The following is an 18,677-nucleotide window of genomic DNA, read 5'->3' on the forward strand; positions in this document are numbered from 1 at the left end:
GTTTGGGAGAGCGGAATGAGTTACCCTTGGTAGGGACTCACTGCGCTCCTGCACAAAGAAGGACCTGGAAAAAACATCTTAACGAAATGCACTCCTTTTTAAAGACTTTTAAAATGGACACTCAAAACATACTGTCATCCACATGAGAAGTGTTTTATGAATGGCTTTTACCTGTGACAATGCTGGTTTTATCTGTAATACCTCTTAAAACAAAAGTTTTATTGTTTTAAATGTGGTTTTACAGATCACACTGATTTATTTATGTATTTATTTATTTATGAATTGCATTTTCAAGGTAACTTTTATGTCATGAATATGAACAACTTTGATGAAATGTGTTTGAAATGAGTGTCAATAAATTTTTTCGAAAGAAAAATCTGTTCTTATCAGTTTAATATCTGATATGTCCTCTATACGGGGACAAAGTATTAAACGGATTTTTAGCACCTGGAGCTGAAAGAGGGGCTTGCTCCGTTCACTCCACGCATCGACCCGGTATTGCAGTGCCGCCGGGAACGGTGCACCCTTCTCTTTGCTTTGTGGAAAGCCAAGTGCTCGGAGGAAAGCGGCAGGGCTCAGCGTGCAAGCTGTCACTGTCGTCAGTCAAAGCGGATGGCAGCAGCGTTTATGGCTTGGGAGAGTGGAAAAGCAGCCTTTATGACGCTCCCCATCTCAAATGAGCGTATATATGTCAGCTATGACAACTGGGGCAAAAGTGCAGCGTACAACGTGAGATTTGCACGTCTGGTTGACAGACAAACATGACAAAGAGGGAAAGTCGCCGTGCGCTGCGATAGGTCCAAAATACCCCTTGGATCTGCGCTGCGTCTTCCCTGCTGGAGCCATGGAGCGCATGCGGGCGCCTGAGTATTTCTGTGTTTTGGTAGCCTGCGTCTGACAGCCAGTCCTTAATATCTCAGCATTGCGATCGGATAGAGCCCGTGATGGGGGAAACGGGTGTGGCCTGGGATTTGGTACGCGGCAAGCCAAGGGAGCCTCACCGTGAAGGTGGTGACTGGGACGACTGGGGTCTTTCGGCTGCTGTTGAGGAGCGGGCCGTACTTACTCTGGTTTCTCTTCATAACGTACAAGTCTTTCGCCTTTTACTAAAGACTTCCGTGGAGAGGAACACCCACGAGTTAAACCTATTTTTGGCAGGCTTTGCAGTTTGGCAGAGCCTCGTGTGTTTGTGAAAAGCCAAGCAGCTGTCCTCAACGAGGCGTGCGGCTGCGTCAAGGAGCACCTGGGCGGAGCCGCTAAGCAGAAGTCGTTCTTGGAGCCGTTTGAAGCGAATGCGCCGCGACGAGCGAGACCTGTGCAGGAGGGCACCACGGGCGGCAGACCGCAAGGGTTCATCGCTTCTCGGCCTTTTGGCTAAGATCAAGTGTAGTATCTGTTCTTATCAGTTTAATATCTGATATGTCCTCTATACGGGGACAAAGTATTAAACGGATTTTTAGCACCTGGAGCTGAAAGAGGGGCTTGCTCCGTTCACTCCACGCATCGACCCGGTATTGCAGTGCCGCCGCGATCGGTGCACCCTTCTCTTTGCTTTGTGGAAAGCCAAGTGCTCGGAGGAAAGCGGCAGGGCTCAGCGTGCAAGCTGTCACTGTCGTCAGTCAAAGCGGATGGCAGCAGCGTTTATGGCTTGGGAGAGTGGAAAAGCAGCCTTTATGACGCTCCCCATCTCAAATGAGCGTATATATGTCAGCTATGACAACTGGGGCAAAAGTGCAGCGTACAACGTGAGATTTGCACGTCTGGTTGACAGACAAACATGACAAAGAGGGAAAGTCGCCGTGCGCTGCGATAGGTCCAAAATACCCCTTGGATCTGCGCTGCGTCTTCCCTGCTGGAGCCATGGAGCGCATGCGGGCGCCTGAGTATTTCTGTGTTTTGGTAGCCTGCGTCTGACAGCCGTCCTTAATATCTCAGCATTGCGATCGGATAGAGCCCGTGATGGGGGAAACGGGTGTGGCCTGGGATTTGGTACGCGGCAAGCCAAGGGAGCCTCACCGTGAAGGTGGTGACTGGGACGACTGGGGTCTTTCGGCTGCTGTTGAGGAGCGGGCCGTACTTACCCTGGTTTCTCTTCATAACGTACAAGTCTTTCGCCTTTTACTAAAGACTTCCGTGGAGAGGAACACCCACGAGTTAAACCTATTTTTGGCAGGCTTTGCAGTTTGGCAGAGCCTCGTGTGTTTGTGAAAAGCCAAGCAGCTGTCCTCAACGAGGCGTGCGGCTGCGTCAAGGAGCACCTGGGCGGAGCCGCTAAGCAGAAGTCGTTCTTGGAGCCGTTTGAAGCGACTGCGCCGCGACGAGCGAGACCTGTGCAGGAGGGCACCACGGGCGGCAGACCGCAAGGGTTCATCGCTTCTCGGCCTTTTGGCTAAGATCAAGTGTAGTATCTGTTCTTATCAGTTTAATATCTGATATGTCCTCTATACGGGGACAAAGTATTAAACGGATTTTTAGCACCTGGAGCTGAAAGAGGGGCTTGCTCCGTTCACTCCACGCATCGACCCGGTATTGCAGTGCCGCCGGGAACGGTGCACCCTTCTCTTTGCTTTGTGGAAAGCCAAGTGCTCGGAGGAAAGCGGCAGGGCTCAGCGTGCAAGCTGTCACTGTCGTCAGTCAAAGCGGATGGCAGCAGCGTTTATGGCTTGGGAGAGTGGAAAAGCAGCCTTTATGACGCTCTGTGGAAAGCCAAGTGCTCGGAGGAAAGCGGCAGGGCTCAGCGTGCAAGCTGTCACTGTCGTCAGTCAAAGCGGATGGCAGCAGCGTTTATGGCTTGGGAGAGTGGAAAAGCAGCCTTTATGACGCTCCCCATCTCAAATGAGCGTATATATGTCAGCTATGACAACTGGGGCAAAAGTGCAGCGTACAACGTGAGATTTGCACGTCTGGTTGACAGACAAACATGACAAAGAGGGAAAGTCGCCGTGCGCTGCGATAGGTCCAAAATACCCCTTGGATCTGCGCTGCGTCTTCCCTGCTGGAGCCATGGAGCGCATGCGGGCGCCTGAGTATTTCTGTGTTTTGGTAGCCTGCGTCTGACAGCCGTCCTTAATATCTCAGCATTGCGATCGGATAGAGCCCGTGATGGGGGAAACGGGTGTGGCCTGGGATTTGGTACGCGGCAAGCCAAGGGAGCCTCACCGTGAAGGTGGTGACTGGGACGACTGGGGTCTTTCGGCTGCTGTTGAGGAGCGGGCCGTACTTACCCTGGTTTCTCTTCATAACGTACAAGTCTTTCGCCTTTTACTAAAGACTTCCGTGGAGAGGAACACCCACGAGTTAAACCTATTTTTGGCAGGCTTTGCAGTTTGGCAGAGCCTCGTGTGTTTGTGAAAAGCCAAGCAGCTGTCCTCAACGAGGCGTGCGGCTGCGTCAAGGAGCACCTGGGCGGAGCCGCTAAGCAGAAGTCGTTCTTGGAGCCGTTTGAAGCGACTGCGCCGCGACGAGCGAGACCTGTGCAGGAGGGCACCACGGGCGGCAGACCGCAAGGGTTCATCGCTTCTCGGCCTTTTGGCTAAGATCAAGTGTAGTATCTGTTCTTATCAGTTTAATATCTGATATGTCCTCTATACGGGGACAAAGTATTAAACGGATTTTTAGCACCTGGAGCTGAAAGAGGGGCTTGCTCCGTTCACTCCACGCATCGACCCGGTATTGCAGTGCCGCCGGGAACGGTGCACCCTTCTCTTTGCTTTGTGGAAAGCCAAGTGCTCGGAGGAAAGCGGCAGGGCTCAGCGTGCAAGCTGTCACTGTCGTCAGTCAAAGCGGATGGCAGCAGCGTTTATGGCTTGGGAGAGTGGAAAAGCAGCCTTTATGACGCTCCCCATCTCAAATGAGCGTATATATGTCAGCTATGACAACTGGGGCAAAAGTGCAGCGTACAACGTGAGATTTGCACGTCTGGTTGACAGACAAACATGACAAAGAGGGAAAGTCGCCGTGCGCTGCGATAGGTCCAAAATACCCCTTGGATCTGCGCTGCGTCTTCCCTGCTGGAGCCATGGAGCGCATGCGGGCGCCTGAGTATTTCTGTGTTTTGGTAGCCTGCGTCTGACAGCCAGTCCTTAATATCTCAGCATTGCGATCGGATAGAGCCCGTGATGGGGGAAACGGGTGTGGCCTGGGATTTGGTACGCGGCAAGCCAAGGGAGCCTCACCGTGAAGGTGGTGACTGGGACGACTGGGGTCTTTCGGCTGCTGTTGAGGAGCGGGCCGTACTTACTCTGGTTTCTCTTCATAACGTACAAGTCTTTCGCCTTTTACTAAAGACTTCCGTGGAGAGGAACACCCACGAGTTAAACCTATTTTTGGCAGGCTTTGCAGTTTGGCAGAGCCTCGTGTGTTTGTGAAAAGCCAAGCAGCTGTCCTCAACGAGGCGTGCGGCTGCGTCAAGGAGCACCTGGGCGGAGCCGCTAAGCAGAAGTCGTTCTTGGAGCCGTTTGAAGCGACTGCGCCGCGACGAGCGAGACCTGTGCAGGAGGGCACCACGGGCGGCAGACCGCAAGGGTTCATCGCTTCTCGGCCTTTTGGCTAAGATCAAGTGTAGTATCTGTTCTTATCAGTTTAATATCTGATATGTCCTCTATACGGGGACAAAGTATTAAACGGATTTTTAGCACCTGGAGCTGAAAGAGGGGCTTGCTCCGTTCACTCCACGCATCGACCCGGTATTGCAGTGCCGCCGGGATCGGTGCACCCTTCTCTTTGCTTTGTGGAAAGCCAAGTGCTCGGAGGAAAGCGGCAGGGCTCAGCGTGCAAGCTGTCACTGTCGTCAGTCAAAGCGGATGGCAGCAGCGTTTATGGCTTGGGAGAGTGGAAAAGCAGCCTTTATGACGCTCCCCATCTCAAATGAGCGTATATATGTCAGCTATGACAACTGGGGCAAAAGTGCAGCGTACAACGTGAGATTTGCACGTCTGGTTGACAGACAAACATGACAAAGAGGGAAAGTCGCCGTGCGCTGCGATAGGTCCAAAATACCCCTTGGATCTGCGCTGCGTCTTCCCTGCTGGAGCCATGGAGCGCATGCGGGCGCCTGAGTATTTCTGTGTTTTGGTAGCCTGCGTCTGACAGCCGTCCTTAATATCTCAGCATTGCGATCGGATAGAGCCCGTGATGGGGGAAACGGGTGTGGCCTGGGATTTGGTACGCGGCAAGCCAAGGGAGCCTCACCGTGAAGGTGGTGACTGGGACGACTGGGGTCTTTCGGCTGCTGTTGAGGAGCGGGCCGTACTTACCCTGGTTTCTCTTCATAACGTACAAGTCTTTCGCCTTTTACTAAAGACTTCCGTGGAGAGGAACACCCACGAGTTAAACCTATTTTTGGCAGGCTTTGCAGTTTGGCAGAGCCTCGTGTGTTTGTGAAAAGCCAAGCAGCTGTCCTCAACGAGGCGTGCGGCTGCGTCAAGGAGCACCTGGGCGGAGCCGCTAAGCAGAAGTCGTTCTTGGAGCCGTTTGAAGCGACTGCGCCGCGACGAGCGAGACCTGTGCAGGAGGGCACCACGGGCGGCAGACCGCAAGGGTTCATCGCTTCTCGGCCTTTTGGCTAAGATCAAGTGTAGTATCTGTTCTTATCAGTTTAATATCTGATATGTCCTCTATACGGGGACAAAGTATTAAAGGGATTTTTAGCACCTGGAGCTGAAAGAGGGGCTTGCTCCGTTCACTCCACGCATCGACCCGGTATTGCAGTGCCGCCGGGAACGGTGCACCCTTCTCTTTGCTTTGTGAAAAGCCAAGTGCTTGGAGGAAAGCGGCAGGGCTCAGCGTGCAAGCTGTCACTGTCGTCAGTCAAAGCGGATGGCAGCAGCGTTTATGGCTTGGGAGAGTGGAAAAGCAGCCTTTATGACGCTCCCCATCTCAAATGAGCGTATATATGTCAGCTATGACAACTGGGGCAAAAGTGCAGCGTACAACGTGAGATTTGCACGTCTGGTTGACAGACAAACATGACAAAGAGGGAAAGTCGCCGTGCGCTGCGATAGGTCCAAAATACCCCTTGGATCTGCGCTGCGTCTTCCCTGCTGGAGCCATGGAGCGCATGCGGGCGCCTGAGTATTTCTGTGTTTTGGTAGCCTGCGTCTGACAGCCAGTCCTTAATATCTCAGCATTGCGATCGGATAGAGCCCGTGATGGGGGAAACGGGTGTGGCCTGGGATTTGGTACGCGGCAAGCCAAGGGAGCCTCACCGTGAAGGTGGTGACTGGGACGACTGGGGTCTTTCGGCTGCTGTTGAGGAGCGGGCCGTACTTACTCTGGTTTCTCTTCATAACGTACAAGTCTTTCGCCTTTTACTAAAGACTTCCGTGGAGAGGAACACCCACGAGTTAAACCTATTTTTGGCAGGCTTTGCAGTTTGGCAGAGCCTCGTGTGTTTGTGAAAAGCCAAGCAGCTGTCCTCAACGAGGCGTGCGGCTGCGTCAAGGAGCACCTGGGCGGAGCCGCTAAGCAGAAGTCGTTCTTGGAGCCGTTTGAAGCGACTGCGCCGCGACGAGCGAGACCTGTGCAGGAGGGCACCACGGGCGGCAGACCGCAAGGGTTCATCGCTTCTCGGCCTTTTGGCTAAGATCAAGTGTAGTATCTGTTCTTATCAGTTTAATATCTGATATGTCCTCTATACGGGGACAAAGTATTAAAGGGATTTTTAGCACCTGGAGCTGAAAGAGGGGCTTGCTCCGTTCACTCCACGCATCGACCCGGTATTGCAGTGCCGCCGGGAACGGTGCACCCTTCTCTTTGCTTTGTGGAAAGCCAAGTGCTCGGAGGAAAGCGGCAGGGCTCAGCGTGCAAGCTGTCACTGTCGTCAGTCAAAGCGGATGGCAGCAGCGTTTATGGCTTGGGAGAGTGGAAAAGCAGCCTTTATGACGCTCCCCATCTCAAATGAGCGTATATATGTCAGCTATGACAACTGGGGCAAAAGTGCAGCGTACAACGTGAGATTTGCACGTCTGGTTGACAGACAAACATGACAAAGAGGGAAAGTCGCCGTGCGCTGCGATAGGTCCAAAATACCCCTTGGATCTGCGCTGCGTCTTCCCTGCTGGAGCCATGGAGCGCATGCGGGCGCCTGAGTATTTCTGTGTTTTGGTAGCCTGCGTCTGACAGCCGTCCTTAATATCTCAGCATTGCGATCGGATAGAGCCCGTGATGGGGGAAACGGGTGTGGCCTGGGATTTGGTACGCGGCAAGCCAAGGGAGCCTCACCGTGAAGGTGGTGACTGGGACGACTGGGGTCTTTCGGCTGCTGTTGAGGAGCGGGCCGTACTTACTCTGGTTTCTCTTCATAACGTACAAGTCTTTCGCCTTTTACTAAAGACTTCCGTGGAGAGGAACACCCACGAGTTAAACCTATTTTTGGCAGGCTTTGCAGTTTGGCAGAGCCTCGTGTGTTTGTGAAAAGCCAAGCAGCTGTCCTCAACGAGGCGTGCGGCTGTGTCAAGGAGCACCTGGGCGGAGCTGCTAAGCAGAAGTCGTTCTTGGAGCCGTTTGAAGCGACTGCGCCGCGACGAGCGAGACCTGTGCAGGAGGGCACCACGGGCGGCGGACCGCAAGGGTTCATCGCTTCTCGGCCTTTTGGCTAAGATCAAGTGTAGTATCTGTTCTTATCAGTTTAATATCTGATATGTCCTCTATACAGGGACAAAGTATTAAACGGATTTTTAGCACCTGGAGCTGAAAGAGGGGCTTGCTCCGTTCACTCCACGCATCGACCCGGTATTGCAGTGCCGCCGGGAACGGTGAACCCTTCTCTTTGCTTTGTGGAAAGCCAAGTGCTCGGAGGAAAGCGGCAGGGCTCAGCGTGCAAGCTGTCACTGTCGTCAGTCAAAGCGGATGGCAGCAGCGTTTATGGCTTGGGAGAGTGGAAAAGCAGCCTTTATGACGCTCCCCATCTCAAATGAGCGTATATATATGTCAGCTATGACAACTGGGGCAAAAGTGCAGCGTACAACGTGAGATTTGCACGTCTGGTTGACAGACAAACATGACAAAGAGGGAAAGTCGCCGTGCGCTGCGATAGGTCCAAAATACCCCTTGGATCTGCGCTGCGTCTTCCCTGCTGGAGCCATGGAGCGCATGCGGGCGCCTGAGTATTTCTGTGTTTTGGTAGCCTGCGTCTGACAGCCAGTCCTTAATATCTCAGCATTGCGATCGGATAGAGCCCGTGATGGGGGAAACGGGTGTGGCCTGGGATTTGGTACGCGGCAAGCCAAGGGAGCCTCACCGTGAAGGTGGTGACTGGGACGACTGGGGTCTTTCGGCTGCTGTTGAGGAGCGGGCCGTACTTACTCTGGTTTGTCTTCATAACGTACAAGTCTTTCGCCTTTTACTAAAGACTTCCGTGGAGAGGAACACCCACGAGTTAAACCTATTTTTGGCAGGCTTTGCAGTTTGGCAGAGCCTCGTGTGTTTGTGAAAAGCCAAGCAGCTGTCCTCAACGAGGCGTGCGGCTGCGTCAAGGAGCACCTGGGCGGAGCCGCTAAGCAGAAGTCGTTCTTGGAGCCGTTTGAAACGACTGCGCCGCGACGAGCGAGACCTGTGCAGGAGGGCACCACGGGCGGCAGACCGCAAGGGTTCATCGCTTCTCGGCCTTTTGGCTAAGATCAAGTGTAGTATCTGTTCTTATCAGTTTAATATCTGATATGTCCTCTATACGGGGACAAAGTATTAAACGGATTTTTAGCACCTGGAGCTGAAAGAGGGGCTTGCTCCGTTCACTCCACGCATCGACCCGGTATTGCAGTGCCGCCGGGAACGGTGCACCCTTCTCTTTGCTTTGTGGAAAGCCAAGTGCTCGGAGGAAAGCGGCAGGGCTCAGCGTGCAAGCTGTCACTGTCGTCAGTCAAAGCGGATGGCAGCAGCGTTTATGGCTTGGGAGAGTGGAAAAGCAGCCTTTATGACGCTCCCCATCTCAAATGAGCGTATATATGTCAGCTATGACAACTGGGGCAAAAGTGCAGCGTACAACGTGAGATTTGCACGTCTGGTTGACAGACAAACATGACAAAGAGGGAAAGTCGCTGTGCGCTGCGATAGGTCCAAAATACCCCTTGGATCTGCGCTGCGTCTTCCCTGCTGGAGCCATGGAGCGCATGCGGGCGCCTGAGTATTTCTGTGTTTTGGTAGCCTGCGTCTGACAGCCAGTCCTTAATATCTCAGCATTGCGATCGGATAGAGCCCGTGATGGGGGAAACGGGTGTGGCCTGGGATTTGGTACGCGGCAAGCCAAGGGAGCCTCACCGTGAAGGTGGTGACTGGGACGACTGGGGTCTTTCGGCTGCTGTTGAGGAGCGGGCCGTACTTACTCTGGTTTCTCTTCATAACGTACAAGTCTTTCGCCTTTTACTAAAGACTTCCGTGGAGAGGAACACCCACGAGTTAAACCTATTTTTGGCAGGCTTTGCAGTTTGGCAGAGCCTCGTGTGTTTGTGAAAAGCCAAGCAGCTGTCCTCAACGAGGCGTGCGGCTGCGTCAAGGAGCACCTGGGCGGAGCCGCTAAGCAGAAGTCGTTCTTGGAGCCGTTTGAAGCGACTGCGCCGCGACGAGCGAGACCTGTGCAGGAGGGCACCACGGGCGGCAGACCGCAAGGGTTCATCGCTTCTCGGCCTTTTGGCTAAGACTGCGGATGCCTCCTGTTGGTGGTAAAAATTCTTGCCTGTTGTGGCATTAGTTTGATACTACTGCTTGGGAGGATATTCTCTTCATTCCTTGTGTAAAGTATGTCAATTCCATTTGTAGTTGTACATCTTGCACAAATAGGAATTCATTGGCTCAGAGGACTGTCTAACTGTACTCTGCGGTAAGTAACACCTTGACCAAGCCAAATAGAAAGGTAAGTCTCTTTTAATTTCCTTTACTTTGGTTGGTTTTAAGGTATATTAGTTATTTATTTGTATTTTTGAGCTTTTTAGCATATTTATTTGCACTTTTAAAGATTTTAGTTGTTTTAACTTGTGGTGCCTTCACCATGTCGGCCCCCCATGCCGGCATGCGGAGGCACCACAGTGTCCGTTTTATCTTCCAAGAGAGAGATGGAAAGCTTCTAGGGATGTCAAGACTAGACTTTTCCCGGAAGCTAGTTCAGAAAACATTGAACTTTAAACCAGAGGACCTGAATTGTATATTGACCTTGCCAAACAACAAAGGCTTTGATGTAAGTTTTCGATCTGCTGTTTTGCTGAGAGAGTTCTGGACACGCTTTGAAAATGTGAAAAATGTTTTCTGCTTTCAATGTTGAGAAACTGACTGATAATGCTTTGAAAACGGTTATTGTTAGGATGTTCAATGAGACAGTGAATGCAGAGGATATTTGTTTGTGGCTGGGGAGATACTGCACCGTTAAAGGCCAGGCTACCAAAGTGAGAGATGAGGATGGCATCTGGAATTGCGCTTGGAGGGTCCCTCTCGCATCGACTACATTTTTACACGGGACTGCCCACCAACCGATGCTAGATTGACCCCTGTTTTCTTTTCCGATCACCTAATGCTTTCCTGCACCCTTTCACTCTCTTCGGTTGTGACATTAGGAAGTGGTCTGTGGAAACTCAACTGCTCCCTGTTAGAAGATAAGGAGCTCATTAGTCAATACAGGGAGCAGTACCAAGAGTGGCAGACCCTTCAAGACTTTTACGATTCACGTGCACACTGGTGGGAAATGGTGAAGGGAAAGACCCAGACTTTCTTTAGAAAAGCAGGTAAGAGAAAAAAGAGTAAAGAAGACAGACGCATGATGGGACTGCAAAAAAGACTACAGCGCTATTTTAAACTAAATCAAAATGGAATGGATTTTAATGAGGAGATTAAACAAATTAAAACAGAGATGTCGGTTTTAGGAGAAAAAAAAAGTAAGGGTGTCATTTTAAGAAGCAGGGAACAGGAAATAGAAGAGGGGGAGAAGTGCACTCGATATTTCTTCAAGAAAATTTTAAATAAAGGGGGGAACATTTTAAAACTAAGAAAAGACAATGGGTGCACGGCTAACAGAATGGAAGAGATTAATGAAACGGTTGAAAATTTTTATGGAGAATTGTACAAAGAAAAAAACATTGAAATGGACACCATGACTGAAGTCTTAAAATTCATTGAAAACACAGTAAAGGACAGTGTGCTTTTGACTGCAAACTTTTTAGTAAAGTTTTAGCATCACGTATGTCCTTGGTTTTAGAAGAGGTGATTCACCCGGATCAAGCCTGTGCCATCCCGGGGAGGAAGATCACCGACAGCCTCGTACTGATCCGAGACACCATCTGTTACGTGAGAGACAGAAACATCCGGCTAGTAGTCCTCAATCTAGATTTTGAGAAAGCCTTTGATCGGGTCTCGCACCATTACCTTTTCCAGGTACTGCTATAAATGGGGTTCCCAGAGAGGTTCGTAGCTTGGGTGGGAATTCTGTACCGGGGCATTATCAGCAAATTCGTTGTTAACGGGCATCTGACAAAAGCAGTCGATATCAACTGCGGCGTCCGTCAGGGTTGTCCGTTATCTGCCCTCCTCTATGTCACCTGTATAGAACCACTGGCACAGGTCTTGAGAAGGGACCAACGAATCAATGGGGTGGGAGTTCCAGGGAGCGGGGGACTTGTCACCAAGTGCGTTTTATATATGGACGACGTGAACATTTTATGCACTGACCTTTTATCTGTTAACAGGACGCTGGACTTGACTGACTGGTTTGGACGGGCCTCTGGGTCTAAATTAAACAGAGGCAAGACCCAAGCCCAGTTTTATGGACCATGGACAGCGACTGAGACGACAGGACTCCCTTTGACTATGACCCAGACTGACCAGAAAATACTGGGGATTAAATTTGACAGAGAAGGGAGAGGGAGAACTAATTGGCCAGACGTGGTAGGGAAAGTGAGGCAAAGACTAGGGTACTGGGGACTTAGAGGACTGAGATTTGAAGGAAAGGTTTTAATCATTAAAGCAGTGATTTTACCTTTGCTTTTACTGATCAGTTCTGTTTTTATCCCACCTAGGAGAATGCTTTTAGATCTGGACCGAGCCATCTTTTATTTTCTGTGGGGCTCGAAGTGGGCAAGGCTAAGAAGAGACATCATGAAGAAGCCAAAAGAAAAAGGAGGAAAAGGAGTGCCCGATCTATATCTGTTTTTAGGAAGTAGATACACAACACTGCACCTCAAAATAGCTACAGACCCATCCGGAAACCCCAAGACAAAAGCAATGACACGATTCTGGATGGGATCAGGGCGAGGTGAGGCCACGTTCTGGTCGACTGGGTGGCTTTTTGCAGGAGATATGGTGACGGACGGAGGGGAGCCGCGGCCAAAGGCACTGGATTCTGGGGTTATGCATTGTAGGCACCGTCAGCCAGAGTGCTGTGTCTAGGAGTCACCCCCCTGGACCCGATCTTTTCTGTGAAAAGAACAAGAACAAGCAAAAGGCGTCCCTCGGGTAAAGGCCACTTTCTGGTCGACTGCGGCGGAGGGGTTGCGTGCAAAACCGCGACCCCTTGGAGTCAAAGGGAGTGCGGAAAAATTGACTTTGAGGCGCGTCTAACTTTGCAGCCTATCGAGAAAGTGGCGGCGTTTGTGTACGGCAGCCGCTGGTGCGCTCTGTGAAGCTGGGTTCAGTAATGCAGAGCACCCGGGAGTCCTGGCAGCGGGAAATGGGCGTGGCCTTTGAGACGGAAGGAAAGTGTATTATTTGCCCTCCTCATTGATGTGGTTCTTTCTCTTTGCAAGAAATATGCGCAAGGCATTCTTCCATCACCAGCATGCTTAGGTCTTAGGCTTTGGCGCAGCGGCTGCCTGGCTTCGCCTTGTCAGAGACAGAAAGAGCTTCCCGGGTGGCTTTTTGCAGGAGATGTGGTGACGGACGGAGGGGAGCGGCGGCCAAAGGCACTGGATTCTGGGGTTATGCATTGTAGGCACCGTCAGCCAGAGTGCTGTGTCTAGGAGTCACCCCCCTGGACCCGACACTTCCAACTCATACTTACCTGGCAGGGGAGATACCATGGTCAAGAAGGTGGTTCACCCAGGGCGAGGCTCAGCCATTGCACTCCGGTTGTGCTGACCCCTGCGAATTCCCCAAATGTGGGAATCTCGACTGCATAATTTCTGGTAGTGGGGGACTGCGTTCGCGCTCTCCCCTGATCTTTTCTGTGAAAGAACAAGCAAAAGGCGTCCCTCGGTTAAAGGCCACTTTCTGGTCGACTGCGGCGGAGGGGTGGCGTGCAAAACCGCGACCCCTTGGAGTCAAAGGGAGTGCGGAAAAATTGACTTTGAGGCGCGTGTAACATTGCAGCCTATCGAGAAAGTGGCGGCGTTTGTGTACGGCAGCCGCTGGTGCGCTCTGTGAAGCTGGGTTCAGTAATGCAGAGCACCCGGGAGTCCTGGCAGCGGGAAATGGGCGTGGCCTTTGAGACGGAAGGAAAGTGTATTATTTGCCCTCCTCATTGATGTGGTTCTTTCTCTTTGCAAGAAATATGCGCAAGGCATTCTTCCATCACCAGCATGCTTAGGTCTTAGGCTTTGGCGCAGCGGCTGCCTGGCTTCGCCTTGTCAGAGACAGAAAGAGCTTCCCGGGTGGCTTTTTGCAGGAGATGTGGTGACGGACGGAGGGGAGCGGCGGCCAAAGGCACTGGATTCTGGGGTTATGCATTGTAGGCACCGTCAGCCAGAGTGCTGTGTCTAGGAGTCACCCCCCTGGACCCGACACTTCCAACTCATACTTACCTGGCAGGGGAGATACCATGATCAAGAAGGTAGTTCACCCAGGGCGAGGCTCAGCCATTGCACTCCGGTTGTGCTGACCCCTGCGAATTCCCCAAATGTGGGAATCTCGACTGCATAATTTCTGGTAGTGGGGGACTGCGTTCGCGCTCTCCCCTGATCTTTTCTGTGAAAGAACAAGCAAAAGGCGTCCCTCGGGTAAAGGCCACTTTCTGGTCGACTGCGGCGGAGGGATGGCGTGCAAAACCGCGACCCCTTGGAGTCAAAGGGAGTGCGGAAAAATTGACTTTGAGGCGCGTCTAACTTTGCAGCCTATCGAGAAAGTGGCGGCGTTTGTGTACGGCAGCCGCTGGTGCGCTCTGTGAAGCTGGGTTCAGTAATGCAGAGCACCCGGGAGTCCTGGCAGCGGGAAATGGGCGTGGCCTTTGAGACGGAAGGAAAGTGTATTATTTGCCCTCCTCATTGATGTGGTTCTTTCTCTTTGCAAGAAATATGCGCAAGGCATTCTTCCATCACCAGCATGCTTAGGTCTTAGGCTTTGGCGCAGCGGCTGCCTGGCTTCGCCTTGTCAGAGACAGAAAGAGCTTCCCGGGTGGCTTTTTGCAGGAGATGTGGTGACGGACGGAGGGGAGCGGCGGCCAAAGGCACTGGATTCTGGGGTTATGCATTGTAGGCACCGTCAGCCATCGAGAAAGTGGCGGCGTTCACACACTCTTGTTTTGGTTGGTAGAGCAATGAATGACGGGAAAAGGAAAGAGAGTGTGTGCACCACAAACCCGAGTTAAACTGCGGCAGTGTTTTCAACGTTGCAGGAGATGTGGTGACGGACGGAGGGGAGCGACGGCCAAAGGCACTGGATTCTGGGGTTATGCATTGTAGGCACCGTCAGCCAGAGTGCTGTGTCTAGGAGTCACCCCCCTGGACCCGACACTTCCAACTCATACTTACCTGGCAGGGGAGATACCATGATCAAGAAGGTGGTTCACCCAGGGCGAGGCTCAGCCATTGCACTCCGGTTGTGCTGACCCCTGCGAATTCCCCAAATGTGGCAATCTCGACTGCATAATTTCTGGTAGTGGGGGACTGCGTTCGCGCTCTCCCCTGATCTTTTCTGTGAAAGAACAAGCAAAAGGCGTCCCTCGGGTACAGGCCACTTTCTGGTCGACTGCGGCGGAGGGGTGGCGTGCAAAACCGCGCCCCCTTGGAGTCAAAGGGAGTGCGGAAAAATTGACTTTGAGGCGCGTCTAACTTTGCAGCCTATCGAGAAAGTGGCGGCGTTTGTGTACGGCAGCCGCTGGTGCGCTCTGTGAAGCTGGGTTCAGTAATGCAGAGCACCCGGGAGTCCTGGCAGCGGGAAATGGGCGTGGCCTTTGAGACGGAAGGAAAGTGTATTATTTGCCATCCTCATTGATGTGGTTCTTTCTCTTTGCAAGAAATATGCGCAAGGCATTCTTCCATCACCAGCATGCTTAGGTCTTAGGCTTTGGCGCAGCGGCTGCCTGGCTTCGCCTTGTCAGAGACAGAAAGAGCTTCCCGGGTGGCTTTTTGCAGGAGATGTGGTGACGGACGGAGGGGAGCGGCGGCCAAAGGCACTGGATTCTGGGGTTATGCATTGTAGGCACCGTCAGCCAGAGTGCTGTGTCTAGGAGTCACCCCCCTGGACCCGAAACTTCCAACTCATACTTACCTGGTAGGGGAGATACCATGATCAAGAAGGTGGTTCACCCAGGGCGAGGCTCAGCCATTGCACTCCGGTTGTGCTGACCCCTGCGAATTCCCCAAATGTGGGAATCTCGACTGCATAATTTCTGGTAGTGGGGGACTGCGTTCGCGCTCTCCCCTGATCTTTTCTGTGAAAGAACAAGCAAAAGGCGTCCCTCGGGTAAAGGCCACTTTCTGGTCGACTGCGGCGATTCTGGGGTTATGCATTGTAGGCACCGTCAGCCAGAGTGCTGCGTCTAGGAGTCACCCCCCTGGACCCGACACTTCCAACTCATACTTACCTGGCAGGGGAGATACCATGATCAAGAAGGTGGTTCACCCAGGGCGAGGCTCAGCCATTGCACTCCGGTTGTGCTGACCCCTGCGAATTCCCCAAATGTGGGAATCTCGACTGCATAATTTCTGGTAGTGGGGGACTGCGTTCGCGCTCTCCCCTGATCTTTTCTGTGAAAGAACAAGCAAAAGGCGTCCCTCGGGTAAAGGCCACTTTCTGGTCGACTGCGGCGGAGGGGTGGCGTGCAAAACCGCGACCCCTTGGAGTCAAAGGGAGTGCGGAAAAATTGACTTTGAGGCGCGTATAACATTGCAGCCTATCGAGAAAGTGGCGGCGTTTGTGTACGGCAGCCGCTGGTGCGCTCTGTGAAGCTGGGTTCAGTAATGCAGAGCACCCGGGAGTCCTGGCAGCGGGAAATGGGCGTGGCCTTTGAGACGGAAGGAAAGTGTATTATTTGCCCTCCTCATTGATGTGGTTCTTTCTCTTTGCAAGAAATATGCGCAAGGCATTCTTCCATCACCAGCATGCTTAGGTCTTAGGCTTTGGCGCAGCGGCTGCCTGGCTTCGCCTTGTCAGAGACAGAAAGAGCTTCCCGGGTGGCTTTTTGCAGGAGATGTGGTGACGGACGGAGGGGAGCGGCGGCCAAAGGCACTGGATTCTGGGGTTATGCATTGTAGGCACCGTCAGCCATCGAGAAAGTGGCGGCGTTCACACACTCTTGTTTTGGTTGGTAGAGCAATGAATGACGGGAAAAGGAAAGAGAGTGTGTGCACCACAAACCCGAGTTAAACTGCGGCAGTGTTTTCAACGTTGCAGGAGATGTGGTGACGGACGGAGGGGAGCGGCGGCCAAAGGCACTGGATTCTGGGGTTATGCATTGTAGGCACCGTCAGCCAGAGTACTGTGTCTAGGAGTCACCCCCCTGGACCCGACACTTCCAACTCATACTTACCTGGCAGGGGAGATACCATGGTCAAGAAGGTGGTTCACCCAGAGCGAGGCTCAGCCTTTGCACTCCGGTTGTGCTGACCCCTGCGAATTCCCCAAATGTGGGAATCTCGACTGCATAATTTCTGGTAGTGGGGGACTGCGTTCGCGCTCTCCCCTGATCTTTTCTGTGAAAGAACAAGCAAAAGGCGTCCCTCGGGTAAAGGCCACTTTCTGGTCGACTGCGGCGGAGGGGTGGCGTGCAAAACCGCGACCCCTTGGAGTCAAAGGGAGTGCGGAAAAATTGACTTTGAGGCGCGTGTAACATTGCAGCCTATCGAGAAAGTGGCGGCGTTTGTGTACGGCAGCCGCTGGTGCGCTCTGTGAAGCTGGGTTCAGTAATGCAGAGCACCCGGGAGTCCTGGCAGCGGGAAATGGGCGTGGCCTTTGAGACGGAAGGAAAGTGTATTATTTGCCCTCCTCATTGATGTGGTTCTTTCTCTTTGCAAGAAATATGCGCAAGGCATTCTTCCATCACCAGCATGCTTAGGTCTTAGGCTTTGGCGCAGCGGCTGCCTGGCTTCGCCTTGTCAGAGACAGAAAGAGCTTCCCGGGTGGCTTTTTGCAGGAGATGTGGTGACGGACGGAGGGGAGCGGCGGCCAAAGGCACTGGATTCTGGGGTTATGCATTGTAGGCACCGTCAGCCAGAGTGCTGTGTCTAGGAGTCACCCCCCTGGACCCGACACTTCCAACTCATACTTACCTGGCAGGGGAGATACCATGGTCAAGAAGGTGGTTCACCCAGGGCGAGGCTCAGCCATTGCACTCCGGTTGTGCTGACCCCTGCGAGTTCCCCAAATGTGGGAATCTCGACTGCATAGTTTCTGGTAGTGGGGGACTGCGTTCGCGCTCTCCCCTGATCTTTTCCGTGAAAGAACAAGCAAAAGGCGTCCCTCGGGTAAAGGCCACTTTCTGGTCGACTGCGGCGGAGGGGTGGCGTGCAAAACCGCGACCCCTTGGAGTCAAAGGGAGTGCGGAAAATTTGACTTTGAGGCGCGTCTAACTTTGCAGCCTATCGAGAAAGTGGCGGCGTTTGTTTACGGCAGCCGCTGGTGCGCTCTGTGAAGCTGGGTTCAGTAATGCAGAGCACCCGGGAGTCCTGGCAGCGGGAAATGGGCGTGGCCTTTGAGACGGAAGGAAAGTGTATTATTTGCCCTCCTCATTGATGTGGTTCTTTCTCTTTGCAAGAAATATGCGCAAGGCATTCTTCCATCACCAGCATGCTTAGGTCTTAGGCTTTGGCGCAGCGGCTGCCTGGCTTCGCCTTGTCAGAGACAGAAAAAGCTTCCCGGGTGGCTTTTTGCAGGAGATGTGGTGACGGACGGAGGGGAGCGGCGGCCAAAGGCACTGGATTCTGGGGTTATGCATTGTAGGCACCGTCAGCCAGAGTGCTGTGTCTAGGAGTCACCCCCCTGGACCCGACACTTCCAACTCATACTTACCTGGCAGGGGAGATACCATGGTCAAGAAGGTGGTTCACCCAGGGCGAGGCTCAGCCATTGCACTCCGGTTGTGCTGACCCCTGCGAATTCCCCAAATGTGGGAATCTCGACTGCATAATTTCTGGTAGTGGGGGACTTCGTTCGCGCTCTCCCCTGATCTTTTCCGTGAAAGAACAAGCAAAAGGCGTCCCTCGGGTAAAGGCCACTTTCTGGTCGACTGCGGTGGAGGGGTGGCGTGCAAAACCGCGACCCCTTGGAGTCAAAGGGAGTGCGGAAAAATTGACTTTGAGGCGCGTCTAACTTTGCAGCCTATCGAGAAAGTGGCGGCGTTTGTGTACGGCAGCCGCTGGTGCGCTCTGTGAAGCTGGGTTCAGTAATGCAGAGCACCCGGGAGTCCTGGCAGCGGGAAATGGGCGTGGCCTTTGAGACGGAAGGAAAGTGTATTATTTGCCCTCCTCATTGATGTGGTTCTTTCTCTTTGCAAGAAATATGCGCAAGGCATTCTTCCATCACCAGCATGCTTAGGTCTTAGGCTTTGG

At 52.7% G+C, this 18,677-nt stretch overlaps 25 non-coding genes and 1 pseudogene across 25 annotated transcripts; all 26 read left to right on the forward strand.

Moving 5' to 3' along the window:
* The first annotated feature begins 354 nt into the window (after positions 1-354).
* Positions 355-529, forward strand: LOC121902783 (annotated as a pseudogene).
* A 533-nt stretch (positions 530-1,062) lies between these two features.
* On the forward strand, positions 1,063-1,178 carry LOC121902845. The gene has a single exon (XR_006097816.1). It is a non-coding gene; the product is annotated as a U5 spliceosomal RNA (small nuclear RNA).
* A 176-nt stretch (positions 1,179-1,354) lies between these two features.
* On the forward strand, positions 1,355-1,545 carry LOC121902753. The gene has a single exon (XR_006097742.1). It is a non-coding gene; the product is annotated as a U2 spliceosomal RNA (small nuclear RNA).
* Positions 1,546-2,077: 532 nt separating this feature from the next.
* On the forward strand, positions 2,078-2,193 carry LOC121902942. The gene has a single exon (XR_006097908.1). It is a non-coding gene; the product is annotated as a U5 spliceosomal RNA (small nuclear RNA).
* A 176-nt stretch (positions 2,194-2,369) lies between these two features.
* LOC121902729 lies at positions 2,370-2,560 on the forward strand. The gene has a single exon (XR_006097719.1). It is a non-coding gene; the product is annotated as a U2 spliceosomal RNA (small nuclear RNA).
* Positions 2,561-3,220: 660 nt separating this feature from the next.
* Positions 3,221-3,336, forward strand: LOC121902943. Its single transcript, XR_006097909.1, has one exon. It is a non-coding gene; the product is annotated as a U5 spliceosomal RNA (small nuclear RNA).
* Positions 3,337-3,512: 176 nt separating this feature from the next.
* Positions 3,513-3,703, forward strand: LOC121902730. Its single transcript, XR_006097720.1, has one exon. It is a non-coding gene; the product is annotated as a U2 spliceosomal RNA (small nuclear RNA).
* A 533-nt stretch (positions 3,704-4,236) lies between these two features.
* On the forward strand, positions 4,237-4,352 carry LOC121902847. Its single transcript, XR_006097817.1, has one exon. It is a non-coding gene; the product is annotated as a U5 spliceosomal RNA (small nuclear RNA).
* A 176-nt stretch (positions 4,353-4,528) lies between these two features.
* On the forward strand, positions 4,529-4,719 carry LOC121902715. The gene has a single exon (XR_006097705.1). It is a non-coding gene; the product is annotated as a U2 spliceosomal RNA (small nuclear RNA).
* Positions 4,720-5,251: 532 nt separating this feature from the next.
* LOC121902944 lies at positions 5,252-5,367 on the forward strand. Its single transcript, XR_006097910.1, has one exon. It is a non-coding gene; the product is annotated as a U5 spliceosomal RNA (small nuclear RNA).
* A 176-nt stretch (positions 5,368-5,543) lies between these two features.
* On the forward strand, positions 5,544-5,734 carry LOC121902735. Its single transcript, XR_006097725.1, has one exon. It is a non-coding gene; the product is annotated as a U2 spliceosomal RNA (small nuclear RNA).
* A 533-nt stretch (positions 5,735-6,267) lies between these two features.
* Positions 6,268-6,383, forward strand: LOC121902848. The gene has a single exon (XR_006097818.1). It is a non-coding gene; the product is annotated as a U5 spliceosomal RNA (small nuclear RNA).
* Positions 6,384-6,559: 176 nt separating this feature from the next.
* LOC121902736 lies at positions 6,560-6,750 on the forward strand. Its single transcript, XR_006097726.1, has one exon. It is a non-coding gene; the product is annotated as a U2 spliceosomal RNA (small nuclear RNA).
* A 532-nt stretch (positions 6,751-7,282) lies between these two features.
* LOC121902850 lies at positions 7,283-7,398 on the forward strand. Its single transcript, XR_006097820.1, has one exon. It is a non-coding gene; the product is annotated as a U5 spliceosomal RNA (small nuclear RNA).
* Positions 7,399-7,574: 176 nt separating this feature from the next.
* Positions 7,575-7,765, forward strand: LOC121902763. The gene has a single exon (XR_006097751.1). It is a non-coding gene; the product is annotated as a U2 spliceosomal RNA (small nuclear RNA).
* Positions 7,766-8,300: 535 nt separating this feature from the next.
* LOC121902945 lies at positions 8,301-8,416 on the forward strand. Its single transcript, XR_006097911.1, has one exon. It is a non-coding gene; the product is annotated as a U5 spliceosomal RNA (small nuclear RNA).
* Positions 8,417-8,592: 176 nt separating this feature from the next.
* On the forward strand, positions 8,593-8,783 carry LOC121902731. Its single transcript, XR_006097721.1, has one exon. It is a non-coding gene; the product is annotated as a U2 spliceosomal RNA (small nuclear RNA).
* Positions 8,784-9,316: 533 nt separating this feature from the next.
* On the forward strand, positions 9,317-9,432 carry LOC121902851. The gene has a single exon (XR_006097821.1). It is a non-coding gene; the product is annotated as a U5 spliceosomal RNA (small nuclear RNA).
* Positions 9,433-12,968: 3,536 nt separating this feature from the next.
* LOC121903001 lies at positions 12,969-13,132 on the forward strand. Its single transcript, XR_006097962.1, has one exon. It is a non-coding gene; the product is annotated as a U1 spliceosomal RNA (small nuclear RNA).
* Positions 13,133-13,707: 575 nt separating this feature from the next.
* On the forward strand, positions 13,708-13,871 carry LOC121902619. Its single transcript, XR_006097612.1, has one exon. It is a non-coding gene; the product is annotated as a U1 spliceosomal RNA (small nuclear RNA).
* Positions 13,872-14,652: 781 nt separating this feature from the next.
* On the forward strand, positions 14,653-14,816 carry LOC121902978. Its single transcript, XR_006097940.1, has one exon. It is a non-coding gene; the product is annotated as a U1 spliceosomal RNA (small nuclear RNA).
* A 575-nt stretch (positions 14,817-15,391) lies between these two features.
* On the forward strand, positions 15,392-15,555 carry LOC121903036. The gene has a single exon (XR_006097995.1). It is a non-coding gene; the product is annotated as a U1 spliceosomal RNA (small nuclear RNA).
* Positions 15,556-15,707: 152 nt separating this feature from the next.
* Positions 15,708-15,871, forward strand: LOC121902947. The gene has a single exon (XR_006097912.1). It is a non-coding gene; the product is annotated as a U1 spliceosomal RNA (small nuclear RNA).
* Positions 15,872-16,652: 781 nt separating this feature from the next.
* LOC121902635 lies at positions 16,653-16,816 on the forward strand. Its single transcript, XR_006097629.1, has one exon. It is a non-coding gene; the product is annotated as a U1 spliceosomal RNA (small nuclear RNA).
* Positions 16,817-17,391: 575 nt separating this feature from the next.
* On the forward strand, positions 17,392-17,555 carry LOC121902622. Its single transcript, XR_006097615.1, has one exon. It is a non-coding gene; the product is annotated as a U1 spliceosomal RNA (small nuclear RNA).
* Positions 17,556-18,130: 575 nt separating this feature from the next.
* LOC121902630 lies at positions 18,131-18,294 on the forward strand. Its single transcript, XR_006097624.1, has one exon. It is a non-coding gene; the product is annotated as a U1 spliceosomal RNA (small nuclear RNA).
* The last annotated feature ends 383 nt before the right edge of the window (positions 18,295-18,677 follow it).

Source organism: Thunnus maccoyii, chromosome 8 (genome assembly GCF_910596095.1).
Source record: "Thunnus maccoyii chromosome 8, fThuMac1.1, whole genome shotgun sequence".
NCBI lineage: Eukaryota > Metazoa > Chordata > Actinopteri > Scombriformes > Scombridae > Thunnus > Thunnus maccoyii.